This window comes from Phragmites australis, chromosome 8 (genome assembly GCF_958298935.1).
Source record: "Phragmites australis chromosome 8, lpPhrAust1.1, whole genome shotgun sequence".
Classification (NCBI taxonomy): domain Eukaryota; kingdom Viridiplantae; phylum Streptophyta; class Magnoliopsida; order Poales; family Poaceae; genus Phragmites; species Phragmites australis.
Genome location: NC_084928.1, coordinates 10,447,385 through 10,465,574, shown reverse-complemented (window position 1 = coordinate 10,465,574; position 18,190 = coordinate 10,447,385).

Below are 18,190 nucleotides of genomic sequence, written 5' to 3'. Positions count from 1 at the left end.
GGGCCAGGTGTGGGAGCTAGTAAATTTTGGAGTTTGTGCTTTTTGCGGATTGATTTTTTATTTTTATATCATTTAAATCCAAAAATTGTAAATATATGTGTTCATTTTAAAATTTTGTGGTTGTATACTCTATCCCCGTTGGAAGGTTGACAAGTGAAATTTTGCAATTCTATACTCCTTTCCAACAGTATAGAATTGCAAAATTTCAAAATAAACACATATATTTGTAATTTTAGATTTAAAAATATAAAAATAAACAAAAAATATCCAATGCATTATGCGCCGCTTGTTCAAGAGTAATGCATGGGCGTGCGGACGGCTGCAATGCAACTAGGGAATTTTTTATATTTTTTATTTTTAATATTTGTAAAACTAATCTTTTGTTTTAAGAAATGGTAGGAATAGGCTATGGTTGCTTATTTATTGGGCGAGATGTCGCTCAATGAATGGGCGAGATTATGTGGGCTTCGGTGGTTAGGGCATTAAAAAACTGGAGAAAGCAACGTGTTGCCCGTTCACCAAGCGAGACAAAGGTGTCGACAACTTTGTCTCGCCTGGTGAACATGCGACATCTTTGTCTCACCTGGTGAATGGGCGACATGTTGCTTTAACCGAATTAATTTAATTTGCAATAGAATAGGTAATTTTTTTTTCGAATCGTCTAGCGCCATTAGATATTTGTGCGATATTTTGAATACCCAAATTTGACGAAAACAGATAGTTGAACACGGTGATTTTAATAGGAACTACGACATACACGGACGTTGGCATGTACATTACACGATCATTATAACCTACACGATCATTATAACCTAAATTTGCGAAGTAGGAACATATCCGCTTCGGACTGCTCAGTATCCAGCCACTGTAAGAAATGACATAGTGGTGACGACGACTTCAATAAGGAACGAAATATTAATCGGTAAATTTTAGTTGTTTCTGGAGTAGATGGGCCAGAAGTTACTATCTGACGACAAGAGTCAACATTTTTGCTTCCCTAGGATGGATTGTACTCGTAGTTGTGGCACATAAAGAACCTCCTTCCTTATGTGTAGGAGAACTCAGAGAACTTCATCACCTTAATAAGGTCTCCATAACAGCACATGGGCACTTCGACCCCATCAGACGTAGTATCTGGCATGTATTTCTTGGAGAATGGATCGGACTCTATTTTAGTCTGAGTTTGGGAGGTTGAGACTACTGGTGTGGTTCTACATGTGGGCATGAGATCATCAATTATACAACAGATTCGTTCTAGCTCGTGGACTAAGTCCACAGAAATCGGCTCTACAATGCAGTTGATTATGCCGTAAGATGTGGTTGTATCAATTGAAATGCTACTTCTGAAAAGCCTATATTTAAAAAGGCTACTTCTGAAAAGTCTACATCTAAAAAGGCTATTTCTAAAAATGCTACTTCTGAAAAGACTACTTCTGAAAAGGTTGCATCTTAAAAGGCTAGTGCTGAAAAGCTACTTCTGAAAAGTCTATATCTGAAAATGTTATACCTGAAAAGTGAAGTGATGAGAATACTAATTATGAAAATGTTATGTTTGAAAATAGAATACATGTTTAGTAATATGACATGTTGTAATAGAAACCATGAATTTTATTATTACGGTTGGATGTGTGTGGGTAACACAAAGTTAATGGTAATATTACATTGATGTGGATAGGAAAAAGTCTTCTACTGGGTGGACCGGGATATCTCCCCCTTCATTGACATGCCGCTTCACACTTAACCTCTTCTTGCTGGTGCAGGAGTACTTCATGCCTTTGTAGGTGTTCCTTACGCCTTTGAAGTTTAGCCTCTTGCCTCCTTAGAATGTCCTATCAGAAACAATTTTACTCCTCACGTCTCTGAAGTTTCTCGGCCTATCGCTTATGTTCTTGTTCTTGGTGTTGATGTTCTTGTTGCCACTCATGATGTGCCTCATGCCTCAGTCATGCTTTCTCCATCCTAATCTCGTACTCATATTTTGTTTCACCCTCTCTGATGCCTCAGCCGTGTTGATCCATTTCTTAAAACGACAAGGCTTAGGATAACAAACCCAGAGTTAGAAGTGATGTATTGAAGTTATAATTATGAGGTGTGGACGAAGGCAAAGAGAGACACACCATGAAATCGTTGTCAAGCTTTGGACACATAAATAACCGCTTACCAAAAATCTGGACCTCGAAGGACATCGACATTTGAGCTCGATCGCCACACCTACACAATTAACGTATGTGCCCATTGTGGCAATCCCATATGGTGGTTCCTCCAGGAATCCATGACGACCTGTTTCGAGGTGGTAAGAAAAGACAATTATTATCACGGTCTGAAAAAGGTTATATCTAAAAATAGAGTAAATGTTTTATTATCATGGTTGCATGTGTGCGGGTAACACAAATATTACATCACGGTAAAAGGACATATGATGCTTCAACGCGTCTATAAAAGACTTATATCTCTAGAAACTGAAGCAACATCGATCAATAGAGGGTAGGGGTGGGAGGGGATGAGGAACAAGGGTGGTAGGCAGACCACCGGTGAGATGGGAGGGTTCGTTTGGTCCAACTAAGTACGATGAACCTTTGTACAACTTACCTTTGCAGGACAGGAGTGATTTCATTCTCCAAGTCACATAAGGATTTATGAGCACCCGAATGAGTCGTGGCTCAAGTGCTCCCATGGCTACGATTGCGTCGTTCAGATGTACGATTGGAGCTTTCATGGGGGGCATCGGTTCTTCCAATGTCCTTTTGGTAGGGTGAGAACTATATCACCATGACTGTCCATGTCATTTTTTGAAAACATTATACATATTGACCATCACATTTCTGCAGGCATCCGATAACGACCCCGACAATTGTCAGTACATAGAGATGGGTTGATCCTCCTGTTCTCCAGCATATCCACGATTACGTGCACCACCTGCGAGACCAAATCTTTGACTTGGAGAGGGATGTTAATAATATGCCAAGTCATCTTGTAATACACCTGGAGGACACTTCTGTATGCATCGATTTGTGGTGCACCTGCCCGTGCCACGATAGGGATGATCCTCCTCCACCTCGTTCTCCTGCTCCTCCTCCGTCAACGCAATACAGTGATAGAGATTATTGGGACTTATGTGCCTCCTCTCAGTTCACTCTAAGTTAGTACAACTAAAAACACATTTAGGACGACGTTGTAATTTGTATATCATCCCATCTATGTTCAGGATTTTTACATACCCTAAGACATGTTATGCGAAACTCCGGTACACCACTAGGGGTATCGTATATGCCATTATATATTCGGTCGACGTGTTTATTATGATAGTTATGGGATGATCGTGGTACGAGTGTATGATCCAAATAGAATCATAAAACAAAAACATAGTACATTAAAGATATTATAACATTAATAATAACATAGTAGCATGAAGAAGTAGCATTACACTAGCACTACCATAGTACTATAACACCAATAATAACATAAGATCATGAATCTGATAATAACCTAGTAGCCTATAGGTTACATCCCCTCTTGAGGACGCCCCCCTGTATCATCGGCCCTCAGGACCTTGTGCCTCTACGCTCTTCCATGGTCAGCTGAGTATGTCAACGGGTCCGGTGGCACGATCATCCGCATAGGCTGTGCAGTGGGCAGTGGAGTGGCATAGATGTCCTAGGAGGGTTGTGTCCCCGTAAGTGACATGCTAGATAGCTGCGACGCATCGAGCTCGTTACTCTCTTCGAAGATGTATGAGTACCCAGGGACCTGAGTACCCTCCCTGGTGAGCAACTCCATGTAGCTACCATGTGCCTTTACGTAACAATTGATTATGCATAAAGGCGGTATTGTACCTGAGCCAAGAATGCGAGAAGTCGAAGGACCCGGGTCCTCACCAGAAGGCTACGTGGACCCACTACCGGTGTAGAAGTGGTCAACGACATAGGTGAAGGTTGGCCTAGATGCTGTGACGCCGTAGTGGGGGTCACACACTGGAGAAAGAATTCCTAGCCCAGGCACCACCATAGTAGTGCTGAGAAGTCGGGTGGAAGACGGCCCTAATAGCTCAGCGGCGAAGGTCGGACATCCTTGTGCCTCTAAGCTCCACGAACAGATGAACACCTCGGCGCAAGGACCCGGCCCGTTCGGTCCCCGGAGCCTCGGGGACGGCGTCGTGAGGACCCCCTGTAAGACCACGACTCTCCCCTGCGGGCCGACCTGCAAGCCACGCCCTTCCCAGAGGGTTTTCGGACCCCCGAAGTTGTCCAAGTTATTCAAACCACGACGAGTTCGCCCGAACCTACGCCTTAGCCATAGAGGCCAGCAGGGGCAGACTGGTCACCATGGCTAAATGCTTCCCCCTCGCCCTAGAAGGGGTGGCCATACGCTGGTTCTAGGCGCTGGACCCCGGCACCATTCACACCTGGTCCTAACTTCGAGACATCTTTCGTAGCAACTTCCAGGGCATCTTCATCGAACCAATAACCTTTGGCAGCCTGTTCACTATCAGGCAGGGGCCAGATGAAACCCTCCGGGACTACTTTCAAAGGTTCTCCCAGACCAAAGCCCAGATTAGGGGCATATCGGACTCTTCGGTCATTGATGCTGCAACCCAGGGCCTGGCCGAAGGCCCCCTATACGATCGGCTGAACCGACGCCCAATACGCACGGTAGAAGTCCTCATGAGAAAGTTCGAGGAATATGCACGGGCAGAGGAGGAAAAACTCCGCCAGAGGCGCTCACAAGCTAGCGAGGCTTCCTATGCCAATTCCGAGAGACCACACTCGCAGGCCGGATCATCACACACCCCCGCTCCCCCAGCAAAGAGGAGCTTCGAGGAGGCCCTTACCGCTGGGTCCCAAAGGGGGCGGCAATGACAACGCCGAAACGTCAGCAATATCAGCCCAAGCCATGGGGCTCCGAACCAAAGCCACCCCAGGGGACGCGGCTGGGGACGCTTCGGAGGCCTCCCGAAGCGAAGACACGCCCCAAACCAGCGTTCCGAGGAAGAATCCTGGTGCACTCTACACGGCGCAGGACGAGGATATAATACCAACAACTAACGAACCCTCACTACCTTCCGAGAGGAGTACCTCGGGAGGCAGGCGGCCTTCGTCTCAACTGATGGGGCCCCTAAGGGGTGGTCTGAAGATCGCAGGCCATCGACCAACCAACGGGTCGACCATTTGACCCGGTAGAATCCTCCACAACTGGCCCTACCTTCACCACCCCAGTCATCCCTAGAACAGTACAGTGACGAAGGCACGTGGGGCAAACAGATCGTCCTCGCCATTACCAGCGGAGGGAGCTCTGGTTGTACTTCAAAACGACAGCGACAAGACTACGCACATAGGGTACACCACATCGGAGTGACTAGCATCCATCGACAGGCCCCCAACTGGGCCGATGCCCCCGTGACGTTCACTGTCGATGACTCCAAAGGGGTAAAATTTCCTCACTCTGATGCCCTAGTCATCTCAGCCAACATCGCCGAAGTTGAGGTTTAAAGAATATTGGTCGACGGAGGCAGCTCGAAGGACCTCCTATTCGCTCATGCCTTTGACCAGCTCCGAATTCCATGAAGCCGGCTCTTACCAAGCAGCAGACCCCTCTAGGGATTCAATGGGGCCCTCCTCAACGCCCTATGACAGATAGAACTCCCGATCATCTTCGACGAAGGCTCTGCATCACGATCCGAGGTCATCACCTTCAACGTCGTGGACGTGCCGTACGCTTACAATGCCATCCTAGGACGGGGAACTCTGAATAGATTCGGAGTTGTACCCCATCACAATTACCTCTGCCTGAAGATGCCCGGACCCCAGGGGCTAATAATCGTCCACGATGACCAAGACCTGGCTAGACACATAGAGTATGGGCACCCTGCTCCGCTCCCTAGTCGTCATATCCACGCTATGACACAGGAGGACTCGAAGGACCCTCCGTCAGCGCATCCCGGGCACCGTTGCCCTCCAAGGCCACAACTGGAGGGGGACACAAAGCTACTCTCCATAGACCAAGACCAACCTGACCAGACCTTCCGAATAGGGGCGGACCTCACCTCCCGGCAAGAAGCCCAACTTTTGGCTGTCTTGCTGGCTAATCTCGACACCTTCGCAAGGTCCCCACAGGACCTCCCAGGAGTCGACCACAACATCATCGAGCACTCTCTTCAGGTCGACCCAAAGGCAAGGCCCATACGCCAGGGGCTTCGCAAGCTCTCTCCGGAGTGGGCAAAAGCTGCAAAGAAAGAAGTCCAGAAGCTACTGAAAGCTGGTGTTATCCGAGAGGTCATCCACTCCGATTAGCTCTCCAACATCGTCCTGGTCAAGAAACACAGCGAAAAATGGTGTATGTGCATCGATTTCACGTCATTAAATAAAGTATGCCCCCAGGATCCGTACCCCCTTCCCTACATCGACCAGCTGATGGATTCCACAGCCAGTTGCGAAATGCTGAGCTTCCTCGACACCTACTCCGAATACCACCAGGTGTGGATGGAAACGGAGGATGAGAACAAGACCAGCTTCATTACCCCCTTCGGAGTGTACTACTATATCCGGATGCCCTTTAGTCTTCGGAACGCCGGGGGCACCTTCTCTCGCCTAGTACACAAGGTGTTGCAGCAGCAGTTAGGCCACAACGTCGAGGCCTACGTGGACGATATCATGATAAAAAGCCAACTAGAAGCCAACCATGTTGCCGACCTTCAAGAAACATTCAACAGCCTCCGGGCCGCTTGCGTGCGGCTGAACCCAAAAAAATACGTATTTGGCGCTAGGGGTGGAAAGATGCTAGGATATCTCATCTCCCGAAGAGGCATCAAGGCCAATCCGGGCAAGATTCGTGCCATCACAGAAATATCACCTCCCACCAATCTGAAAGATGTACAATGCCTGGTCGGCCGCCTCATGGCCCTTAGCCGCTTCCTCGCAAAATCTGCTGAGCACAGCCTCGCTTTCTTTAAAACGTTGGGGGGCTCCGAGCCATTTAGCTGGACGTCGGACTGCCAGGCAGCATTTGAGGCCCTAAAGGCACACCTTTCCCACCTCAAAACAGTTGCGATGCCCCTCCCCGGCGAAGGACTACTCCTGTACCTATCCATCTCTGCGTCTGCCATCAGCGCCGCCCTGGTACGGGAGGAAAAAAGTAACAATTGCTCCACTCAAAGGGTTGTCCGCTGTCCTTCGGGCACCATCATCTTCCGCACCCTGTCCGCCGCCTCCTCGTTGACAAACCGGGACTCCGGCAGTACGCTGTCGGGTGTCTTGTTGCGACGGCTACCTCCCGCTATCGGCATTGTGTCGGGGTGGGGGATGTGCTGGGACGGTGGGGGAAGAAAGGTGCGCTGATCACCTAAGGGAGGGCAAGAGCTCAGGAGCGCAAGGAAGAAGAAGGTTCGATCGTGAAAATGGCGTAAAGGGGCGGCGGTTCGCTCCCCTCCTCCTTTTATACCCCATGGATTTTAAACGACGCCTGCCGTGGCGCGCTCGGCAAAACAACTTTCTCGGTTGGTGCAACCGCTAGGAGAATCTCCCTCGAGCCGCGCGGTTGTCAGCGGTTGCCAAGCGCACTATCCTTGATCTGCGCGGTTGCCACGCGCGCCGCTTGCCTCGTTATCACGCGCCTCGGGAGTCGGCTGGATGCGCGTCCGTTCGGCTCCCCGTTGGGCCGTACCAGAAGCCTGGGCCGGAGAGACCAACGCCTAAAAACAAGCCACGTGGCGCCTGTGCTAGGTTCGGCCTCTATAACGACAAAGGCCCCATCCGCAGTCTTTAGGCCATCGCCTGCCAATGGGTCCGGGGGCCGCTGTCGGTGAATCAGGAACCAGGGGTCCCCGAATCCCGAGGCTAGGCCAGCATTCTGCCACGTGGCGCCTTCCCGCGGGGTTCACCTCCGCGAGATACGAAAAGACTAAGTCCCGGGAGAGGGCGCTCGGGGCCATAAACAGTGGTCCCCAAGTACCCGGGTTCTCCGATGATCTGCGAAGAACAAGTGACCGGGAAGAGAGTGCTCGGGGTCATGAACAGTGGCCCCCAAGTACCCAAGTCCCCCGACGACCAGAGAAGCCGAGTACCGGGAAGGGTGTGCTCGGGGCTGCGAACAGTGGCCCTCGAGCACCCGAATACCCCGAGGACCCAAGGAAGGTAGTTCCGGGAGAGAGTGCTCAGGGCTGCGAACAGCGGCCCCCGAGCACTTGGTTCCCCGAGGACCCGAATAGTCAATTCCAAAAGATCCTTTTCCTTTACCCCGCATAGATCAGATCGTAGATGCAACCGCGGGGTGCGATTTTTTATGTTTTTTAGATGCAAACTCTGGTTATCACCAAATTCGCATGGCCATAGGGGATGAAGAAAAAACTTCTTTTACCACTCCGGTAGGGACTTATTGCTATGTATCGATGCCATTTGGTTTGCGCAACGCTGGGTCATCTTTCCAACGTGCTGTGCGCATTACCCTTGATTCGCAGGTTGGCCGCAACGTCGAGGCTTACGTCGATGATCTCGTGGTCAAATCCCGAGACCACGCCACCCTGCTCGAAGATCTAGCCGAGACTTTCAACAGTCTCCACACTACCCGCTTGAAGCTCAACCCCGAGAAGTGTGTTTTCGGGGTGCCGGCGGGCTAGCTCCTCAGTTTCTTGGTCTCCAGCCGAGGAATCGAGGCCAACCTAGAGAAGATCCGAGCCATCGAGCAGATGCGACCCTCAGCTCGACTCAAGGAAGTTCAGCGCCTCGCCGGCTGCATGGCGGCCCTTGGGCGCTTCATCTCCAAGCTCGGGGAGCGAGGACTCCCCCTCTTCAAACTCTTGAAGAAGACCGGTCACTTCGACTGGACGCCGGAGGCCGAGCAGGCCTTCCGTGACTTGAAGAATATCTCACCTCGGGTGCATGCCTACTCCAAAGGCGAACAGGAACAGTGAAGGCACGACGACGTCAACTACTTGGAAGAGCGCCGGCGGCGTGCCGCCGTCCGAGCAGCCCGCTAACAGCAAAGCCTGCGGCGCTATCATCAGCGTCACATCCGGGCCCGGTCTCTCGAGGTGGGGGATCTAGTTCTCCGACGCGTCCAATCGCGCGAAGGAAGGAATAAACCTTTTCCCTATGTGGGAAGACCCCTTTACCGTGATCGGTGTCCCGCGATAAGGCTCTTTTCGGCTAGCTGCAGAGGACGGGCAGCCGCTCCCCAATGCGTGGAACATCGAGCATCTGCGCAAGTTATATCCGTAGGTGGCATGTATGTGCTCGGGCCAACCAGGCCGGGGGCTCCACCCCCGCCCAAGTTGGCCGGGGGCTACCACTAACTGGGTAAGTCACCCAGTCCTGTACAAAATTGTCAATATATACATTATCATTGTCTAGATCTTATTTCAATTTTTTTTTCTGGAATCCATATGTTTAATCTGTCTGGTGAGATGCTCGATTGTGCGAGAAAAACATGCTCTCTCATTTTCCCCGTTGATAAAAGAATCCCGATCGATATGCGCGTAGGCAGTTGCCGCCTGACCTAAGTCTGTTGTGGTAGGCTGCGGTGTTCGGTGTCATGGCAGTACTCCGAGCATCACTGAGCCTCTGGGGCTCTCGGGTAATCCTACCGCTCAAGCAAAGAGTGGTCGGGAGCCTAGACCCCAGGGGCGGGCTGTCGGTGCTCGGCCTAGTCAGTCCTTCCCGGGCGCCACCAAGCCATAGGACCTCTGGGTTATGCCTCTGTCTGCATAGTTCGCCGGTCCGGGTATTCGAGAGGTCTCGGGTCAAAAATGAGAGCAGCCTATAATGAGTACCGCACTAACAGAGCGCACCAAACAAAGAATCTTTTCCTATTTTCTTAAGTCACAGATCAACAACTGAGAATAAAAGCAGCTCGACCGCAAGGGCCTCTGTGCCCAGGTCGCTGCTCAGGCCTAGGGGGTCCTTGGGTGGTCCTACCGCTCTGGTATGAGTGGTCGGGATCGCCTGGCCCTGGGCTCCCCATCACGCTTCCCAGTGCTCGGGCGCTCCAACCGAAGGAACCAAGTTCCCGGGCACCCCGAGCTCGGAGCGCATACCTCTCCTAGATCGGCCGGCCGAAAAGCTGACAGCTGTCCGGTGAGTGGTTAAAGTCATACGAATTTACATTCAGAAATCTATTGTTCCCGAGTTATCCTCGGGGCCCTCGTATTCTAACCTGTTCGGCGAGATGGTCTCCTCGCGCACAAAACCTTGCCCACGTGTCCGCTTTTTCCGGAACGACAGAGCGAACAGTAGAAAGGTGTACCGTACGAACGGCAATGTCTGACCGAAGTCCTTCATGGTGGTCGTGGTGCTTGGTCCACTTAAAAGTACCCCAGGCACTACCGAGCCTCTGGGGTTCTCGGGTAATCCTACCGCTGGAGCAAAGAGCGGTCGGGAGCCTAGACCGTGGGGGCGGGCTATCGGTGCTCGGTCTGGTCCGTCCTAGCCCGGGCACCACCAAACCGTGGGGACTCTTGGTCACATTTCCGCCCGCACGTGTCTCCAGTCTACTTGTTTGAGTGGTCGCAAAGTGGGAAAGCGTTCACTGGTCGTGGCGTGCTCCGTGCTGGATCGACCTATCTCCCGAGCAAGGAAGTTCGTGCCTTTGTCTCTTGACTTAGCCACTGCGGACTCGCGAGGGCTCGAGGGTTGAACGCGCAAAGATGCCTCACTACTCGGGCGATGAGTGGTCGAGGTGACTTCATTCTCGGGGAGGGAAAGGTTGGGCTCGGTCCGACTAAGTACCCCTCGGGACATCAAGTGAAAAAAGCAGAGACTTCATCAAGCATCAAGAAAATGCTGGAGTTGTGATCCCAAGGAAAGACTTCCATTATATTAAAAAAAGGACAACTATTCTGAGGGATCACTCCCATATTTACATCAAGTTAAAGAAAAGAAAAATACAAAGCCTAATCTAAGTCAGCGGGCTCAGGAGGCGGCGAGGAGTCCTCGCTGCTGCTGCCACTGCTCGGTGGTGGCTCCCGCATGAAGCAAGCCGCCACCTCAGCGGCAACGCCCCGGATAGCCTCCCGGGCGGCCTCCTCCTCGGCCTCGACCACCCCTTCCCGGACAGGCTCCAGCCAGAAGTTCGGGTCCCTGCTCCGGTAACAGGCCAGGACGTGCTCGGCCACCGCTTGGGCCAGACCACGCCCTTCCCGAGCAGCTAACTCCTGCACAGCCCGGGGAAGAGCCTTGAGTCGCCGGCTGATCTCCTCGAAGCCGAGGGCGATGTGGCCGATGGTTGCTCGCTCCATCCCCTTCTCTTCCACGTAGACTCGCCCGAGCCCGGCCACCCTCACGGACCTCTGTGCTTGCTGAAGGATGTCTCGCATCATCAGCTTCACGTTGGCCTGCTCGGCGTTAACGGTCTCGAGCTCGTCCTTCAAGATCCGCAGCCGGTCCTCAAGGCTCAGCTCCTCGGCCGCGCTGGTCGGGACGACGCTGGGCGCCAAGACTTCGGCTTGCTTCTGCTTCACTTGCTCGGTGAGGGCAGAGAGGGCCTGCTCACGAGCAGTCAGCTCTGACTCCCACTTGGCGGCCTGCTCCTCCCGAGCAGTTAAAGACGCCAACACCGTGGCAGCCTCTGCTTCTCGGCAAGTCAGCTGCTCCTCCCGGGCATCCAGAGCCGTCGTCGTAATGCCGACGTCGGTCTCGCGGATCGCGACGTCCTCCTCCCAACGGTGGAGTTTGGCGCAGCTCTGCTCGACCTCGTCCTTCTGGCGGGCTAAGTCTACCTGGGAGGCCTCCACCGCCTTCTCGCACGGCAGGATGCCATCCTCCCGAGCCCGCACTAATCGCTCCCTGGCGAGCAGCTCGGTGGCCCACCGGCGCGATATCTCACCCAGGCGGGTGGCTTCATCTTGTGCGGCGACAGCCTCCTCGCACACTTCGTCCAGGGTCTTCCGCTCCGCGTCCATCGCGCGTCGCTCCCTCTCATGGGCGGCGCGGGCCGCAGCGATGCGGGCCTCCAAAAGGCAGCCGACCTCCGCCAGATGCTCCCTCTCCTGAACGAGGGTGGCGCGGTCTACCTCAAGCTGCGCCCTCTCCCCCGCCACAGCCGCCTCCAGCCGCTCGATCACCTCCCGGGCGCTTCCTAGCACGTCCGGGAGGGGTTCTGCGGCCCGGCTGGACGACGGCCGGGCGTTGGGTCCCCTGCGAGCCCTCTCTGCTGAGGTGCTCGGGGTCCTCGATTGCTGCCACATCGGCACCGCCCTCGCCGAGGCCATCCTCCCTGCCCTCGAAGCCCTCGGGGCGGGCTCGGCCGACGCCGGCTGCTCGGGCGCGGCCTCTGCCCTCGGCACGGGGCAGGGCGGCACCTGCTGTTCCGGTTCGGTCGACGCACTCTACGGCTCTGGCTCGGCCGGCGCGCTCAGCTCAGGCACGCTCGACTCGGCGCCTCCGGCTGTCTCTGGTCTCCGGCGGCGTCTTTGGGCAGCCTGAAAGCAACAACAGGTTAGCCCCCAACTCACTCCGGGCGAAACATACTCAGGGAAAAAGAAGAAACTTACACAGTCTTCGGTCTTCGGTATTGCCATCGCGATTCCGGGATCATGAACTCCGGGCCCGACGGCTTCGACCCATAATCTTCCCTCCTTCTCTTTGGCGGGGGGCTCTGCGGGGCCGTCGCGGAGCCCGTCTCTGGCGTCGGACCGGCTTGGCCACTCGCTGTAGACCCGCTCGAGCGCCGGCCTTGGTCTTCGGGTTCCAGAGCCCCAGACCTCGCCTCCGTCACGGACCCCGCGCCGGACGAGTGGCCGCCCCGGCATCCCTCCTTCGTGCCGCCCGCCGACAACCGCTGCCGTGGAGGCGACGACAACGATGAGGATGTCGGCATAGGCATGAACACCCGGGGGCGCTTTCCTTTGTCCCCCGGCGCCGCCACCGCTCCACTGCTGGCGGCGCTTCCTCCGCCGGCCTGGTGGCTGTTGCCTGCGGCAGCCCCACGTTCGGCTTGCGGCCTGCCGCCCGCGGCGCCCGCGCCGCTGGTCAGCGCCCGGCCACTCGCGGCCCCCCTGCCGCTCGCTTGCGGCCTGCTACTGGCGGCGTCCCCCCCGGAGGCCCTCGGAGCGCAGCCGGTTGCCTCGTCTACCCCAGGAATCTGGATAGTCCCGGGGTTCCGGCGCCCTGGCCAGTCGACCAGGACCTGGGCGTCGAATTCGGGCAGCGTCACTTGCAGCGCCACCCAGTTCGGGTCGGCGCAGAGCGCCAGCTGTTCCCAGGGGAGCATCGCCCGGGTCAGGTCCTCCACGCCGGTCACCACCCGGAGTAGGCCCGCCAGCGCCACCTCGTCCAGGTCCCAGTCCTCACCAATCTGGGTCCCGGTGATGTCCTGGGAGCCCGTGTACATCCAGCTGGGGCGGACCCGCTCCCGCAGAGGCGCCAGGCAGTGGCGCAGGTAGTCCGCCACCACCATCACCGACGTAAGGCCGGCCTGGCGCAGGTACTCGATGCGGTCCAGGACCGACTGCATTTGCTTATCCTCCGGCGGCGCCGCCTCCCAGATTGACCTCTGGGGTTCCGCCGCCAACTCCGGCAACGCGAGGCGGTCGTGGGGACTGACGTCAACGTAGACCCTGTCGCACCGCCAGTCATCCCATTTGCTCCGCAGCACCGTGGGGATGTACAGCTCTGCCAAGCCATCCCGAAGCCGAAAGTTGCAGCAGCTGGCGACGTCCGTGGTGGAGAAGCCCCTCTTCTTCCCGGCCAGCCGCAGCACGAAGAAGTGTCGGAACAACGACACCGACGGCGGCACCCCGACGAACATCTCGCAAAAATGTGCAAAGATCACCAAGATGACGACCGAGTTCGGGCTGAGGTGCGCCAGTTGGATCCCGAACGTGTCGAGGATTTGGAGGAAAAAGGTGGAGAACGGCAGCACCAGCCCGGCCGCCACGAAGGAGATGAAGATGACGATCCACTCCGGTCGGTCCGTAACCGGCGGGAAGCTCGCCGGCCTCACCACCGAGGCCTCCCGCTGGCCTTCGAGCACCATCATCTTCCGCACCGTGTCCGCCGCCTCCTCGTTGACAAACCGGGACTCCGGCTTTACGCTGTCGGGTGTCTTGTCACGACGGCTACCTCCTGCTATCGGCATTGTGTTGGGGTGGGGGATGTGCTGGGACGGTGGGGGTAGAAAGGTGCGCTGATCGCCTAAGGGAGGGCAAGAGCTTAGGAGCGCAAGGAAGAAGAAGGTTCGATCGTGAAAATGGCGTAAAGGGGCGTCGGTTCGCTCCCCTCCTCCTTTTATAACCCAGGGATTTTAAACGACGCCTGCTGCGGTGTGCTCGGTGAAACAACTTCCTCGGCCGGCGCAACCGCTAGGCGAATCTCCCTCAAGCCGTGTGGTTGCCAGCGGTTGCCAAGCGCACTATCCTTGATCTGCGCGGTGGCCACGCGCGTCGCCTGCCTCGTTATCATGCGCCGCCCACCTCGTTATCACGCGCCTCGGGTGTCGGCTGGACGCGCGTCCTCTCGGCTCCCCGTTGGGCCGTACCAGAAGCCTGGGCCGAAGAGACCAGCGCCTAAAAACATGTCACGTGGCGTCGGTGCTGGGTTCGGCCTCGATAACGACGAAGGCCCCATCCGCAGTCTCTAGGCCATCGCCTGCCAATGGGCCCGGGGGCTGCTGTCGGTGAATCAGGAACCAGGGGTCCCCGAATCCCGAGGCCAGGCCAGCATTCTGCCACGTGGCGCCTTCCCGCGGGGTTCACCTCCGCGAGGTACGAAAAGACTAAGTCCCGGGAGAGGGCGCTCGGGGCCATAAACAGTGGTTCCCGAGTACCCGGGTTCCCCGATGATCTGCGAAGACCAAGTGACCGAGAAGGGAGTGCTCGGGGTCATGAACAGTGGCCCCCCGAGTACCCAGGTCCCCCGATGACCAGAGAAGCCGAGTACCGAGAAGGGTGTGCTCGGGGCTGCGAACAGTGGCCCTCGAGCACCCGAATACCCTGAGGACCCAAGGAAGGTAGTTCCAGGAGAGAGTGCTCGGGGCTGCGAACAGCGGCCCCCGAGCACTCGGTTCCCCGAGGACCCGAACAGTCAATTCCGGGAGAGAGTGCTCAGGGCCGTGAACAGTGGCCCCGGAGCACCTGGTTCCCCGAGGGCCAAGAGAGGGCGTTTCCGGGAGAGAGTGCTCGAGAAGGTGAACAGTGACCCCCAAGCACTTGGTTCCCCGACGGCCCAAGAAGTCCTTCGTCGGTGGCCCCCACAGGGTCCCAACGATGAGGTGTCAACCTGTGAAAGGCCCGATGCCGCATTTAAGAGGGCGCGTGGCCTGTCACCTCCAACTGCTCCCGCCACACTCGGTGTCAGTCCCTGCCACATTCTAGCAGAAGGCCGTGGGGACATTTAATACACGGGTCCCATCCCGCGTCATCCGGCGCGTCTCGGGATAGCATCGCAAGGCCCAAGGTGCCCCGCCTGCCACCCTGCTGTGGCAGGCGTACAAGACCGAATGGGCACGCCGGGCCGCTCTGCGACTGCCCAGTGGGCCCTCTCCATGGCGCCCATTGCCAGCGCCATCATGATGACCGAAGACCAGGCGGGGGGCGCGTTTTCAACCTCCCGTCACTTCGCGCAGAGGCCATGATGACTACCTTTCCATTTATGGTGCCTTGGAACTCGTGCTCTCCCTTTCAGGGCACGCTACCACCGGTGAGTATTTAAGGGAGCCGACGGGCACGGACAAAAAAAAACCGAACCAAGTTGATTCGGAGACACTTGCTCAGAGACTGAAGAACACCTTCGAACAAGCATAGAAGCTGCGACCACTGAAGAACAAGGAGCCCGAGGCTCTAGGATAGACAAACATTCTTGTAACCAACAACATTCCTGAGAGACATTCTCAGGGCATTTATAGCGTCCACACAGGAGTAGGGTATTACGCTCAGTGCAGCCCAAACCTGTCTAAAAATCCCTCCAGTGCATTTACTCCTTTCTGCATTATATCATTCCACCCCACCTGCCATCGCTTTTACATCCATTTATTTTCTGCCGCAAACATATTCAGAATCATCCCCCAGGCTGAATCTCAAAAAGGGGTCCTTCAGGATCCCTGCGATAGGAGTTCACCCTCCGACAGGCACCTTCCTCGAGACCTTACACCAGCCGCCCGCCAGAGCTCTTGACGAGACGGCTGCCGCCATCTTCCCCATTGAAGCTGCGAACTGGAGGGCCCCCCTCCTATCCTTCCTGAGAGGAACAGAAGAACCGGACGACCCAATTGCACTCCACCGCATCTAGCATCGCGCCAGGGGCTACCATCTCATAAATGATGCCCTTTACAAGACAGGTATTTGCGGTTCCCTCCTTCGATGCATTACTAAACAAGAAGGAGCCGACCTCCTCTGAAAAATACACGAAGGCATTTGCGGCAATCATCTAGCGCCTCATGCTCTAGCCGGTAAGGCACTTAGCCAGGGGCTCCATTGGCCTACGATCATGTCCGATGCGGAAGAACTCATTTGCACCTGCCAAGGATGCCAATGGATGGGACGCCGAAGCCACCGACCTCCAACTCCCTTGCAAAAAATCGCCCCCGTCTGGCCCTTGGCTCGTTGGGGTATGGACCTCATCGGTCTATTTCCCCGTGCCAAAGAAAACCTTCAGTACGCAGTGGTAGTATTGGAGTACTTCTCCAAATGGGTCGAGGCTGAACCCCTCACTGCAATCACGTCAAAAAATGTCCAGAAATTCTTCTAGAAGAACATAATCTGCCACTTCGGCGTCCCACAATAGCTCACGGTGCACAATGGCACACAATTCGACTCCGGGCTTTTTAGACAGTTCTGCGACGACCTCGGCATGGAATTATGCTTCACAGCAGTTCGACACCCTCAGTCCAATGGAGCCATCGAAAGGGCCAACAGCAACATCCTCTCCGGTCTAAATCGCCGTCTCGTCGGCTTAGTTCAAGGCCTATGGGTCGAGGAATTTCCCAGGGTTTTATGGTCCCTCCACACCACTGTCACGTGGGCCACCGGGTTCACACCCTTCCGCCTCCTGTACGGAGACGAGGCCATGACCCCCACCGAGGTCAAGGGCTGCTCACTCAGGGTACAACTTCCACAAACTAACAGAGAAAGGGAGCTCTCCCTCGACCTTACCAAAGGCACGCGGCTCCATGCCATTCAAAACCCTGATCACTACATTAAGAAAACTAAGGCCTAGTACGATCCAAGGGTCGCGCCGTGAAACTTCAAACCTAGCGACCTAGTGCTTCACCGCGCCCTAGCTCCAAGAAAGCTACACATCAAATGGGAAGGCCCATACCTGGTCCTCAAGCCTAACAGGCCCGACTCCTACCACCTGGCCAATACAAAAGGGACCCCCCTCGAACACAATTGGAATGAGGAGACCCTCCACAAGTACTATGTATAGAGAACCCTAGGATTAGTCCTCTCCGAAGATAAAAAAGACCCCCTAGCATCTTGAAGGCACAAGCCTCCGTGCTGGACGGGCATTCCGTCCGCCATCTTTAAGGTCTCGCCAACCTACGTGGCGTATAGGCAAAGATCGCTCTAGCATCTTGAAGGCATAAGCCTCCGTGCTGGACAAGCATTCTGTCCGCCATCTTTAAGGTCTTGCCAACCTACATGGCGGATAGGCAAAGACCGCTCCAGCATCTTGAAGGCATGAGCCTCCGTGCTGGACAGGCATTCCGTTCGCCATCTTTAAGGTCTCACTAACCTACGTGGCGGATAAGGAAAGACCCCTCCAGCATCTTGAAGGCATAAGCCTCCGTGCTGGATAGGCATTCCATCCTCTATCTTTAAGGTCTATCTAACCTACGTGGAGGATAGACAAAGACCGCTCTAGCATCTTGAAGGCATAAGCCTCTGTGCTAGACAGGCATTCCATCCACCATCTTTAAGGTCTACCTAACCTATGTGGCAGATAGGCAAAGACCGCTCTGGCATCTTGAAGGTAGTGCCTTCATACCGGACAGGCACAACACCCTCCGTCATTTCTATGGCCTGGTCGGCCTAACATAGCGAAGGGATAAACTCCCCGGCACCAGCACGACTAAAAGTTTCCATGCCAAAATCACCCAACCTTTCTGATATCCTAAAAACCTAAAAAAACTCCGAGCTCTCCACTCCCACCTACTGCAACGCAATGCCCCTCGAAATCTCGCACCCCGTGGCCGCTAAGCAGCCGCAGGATGCGAAGGGGCTGGGATAAGGGGCACAGGCGTAGCGTTGATGCGATCAATCATAAAA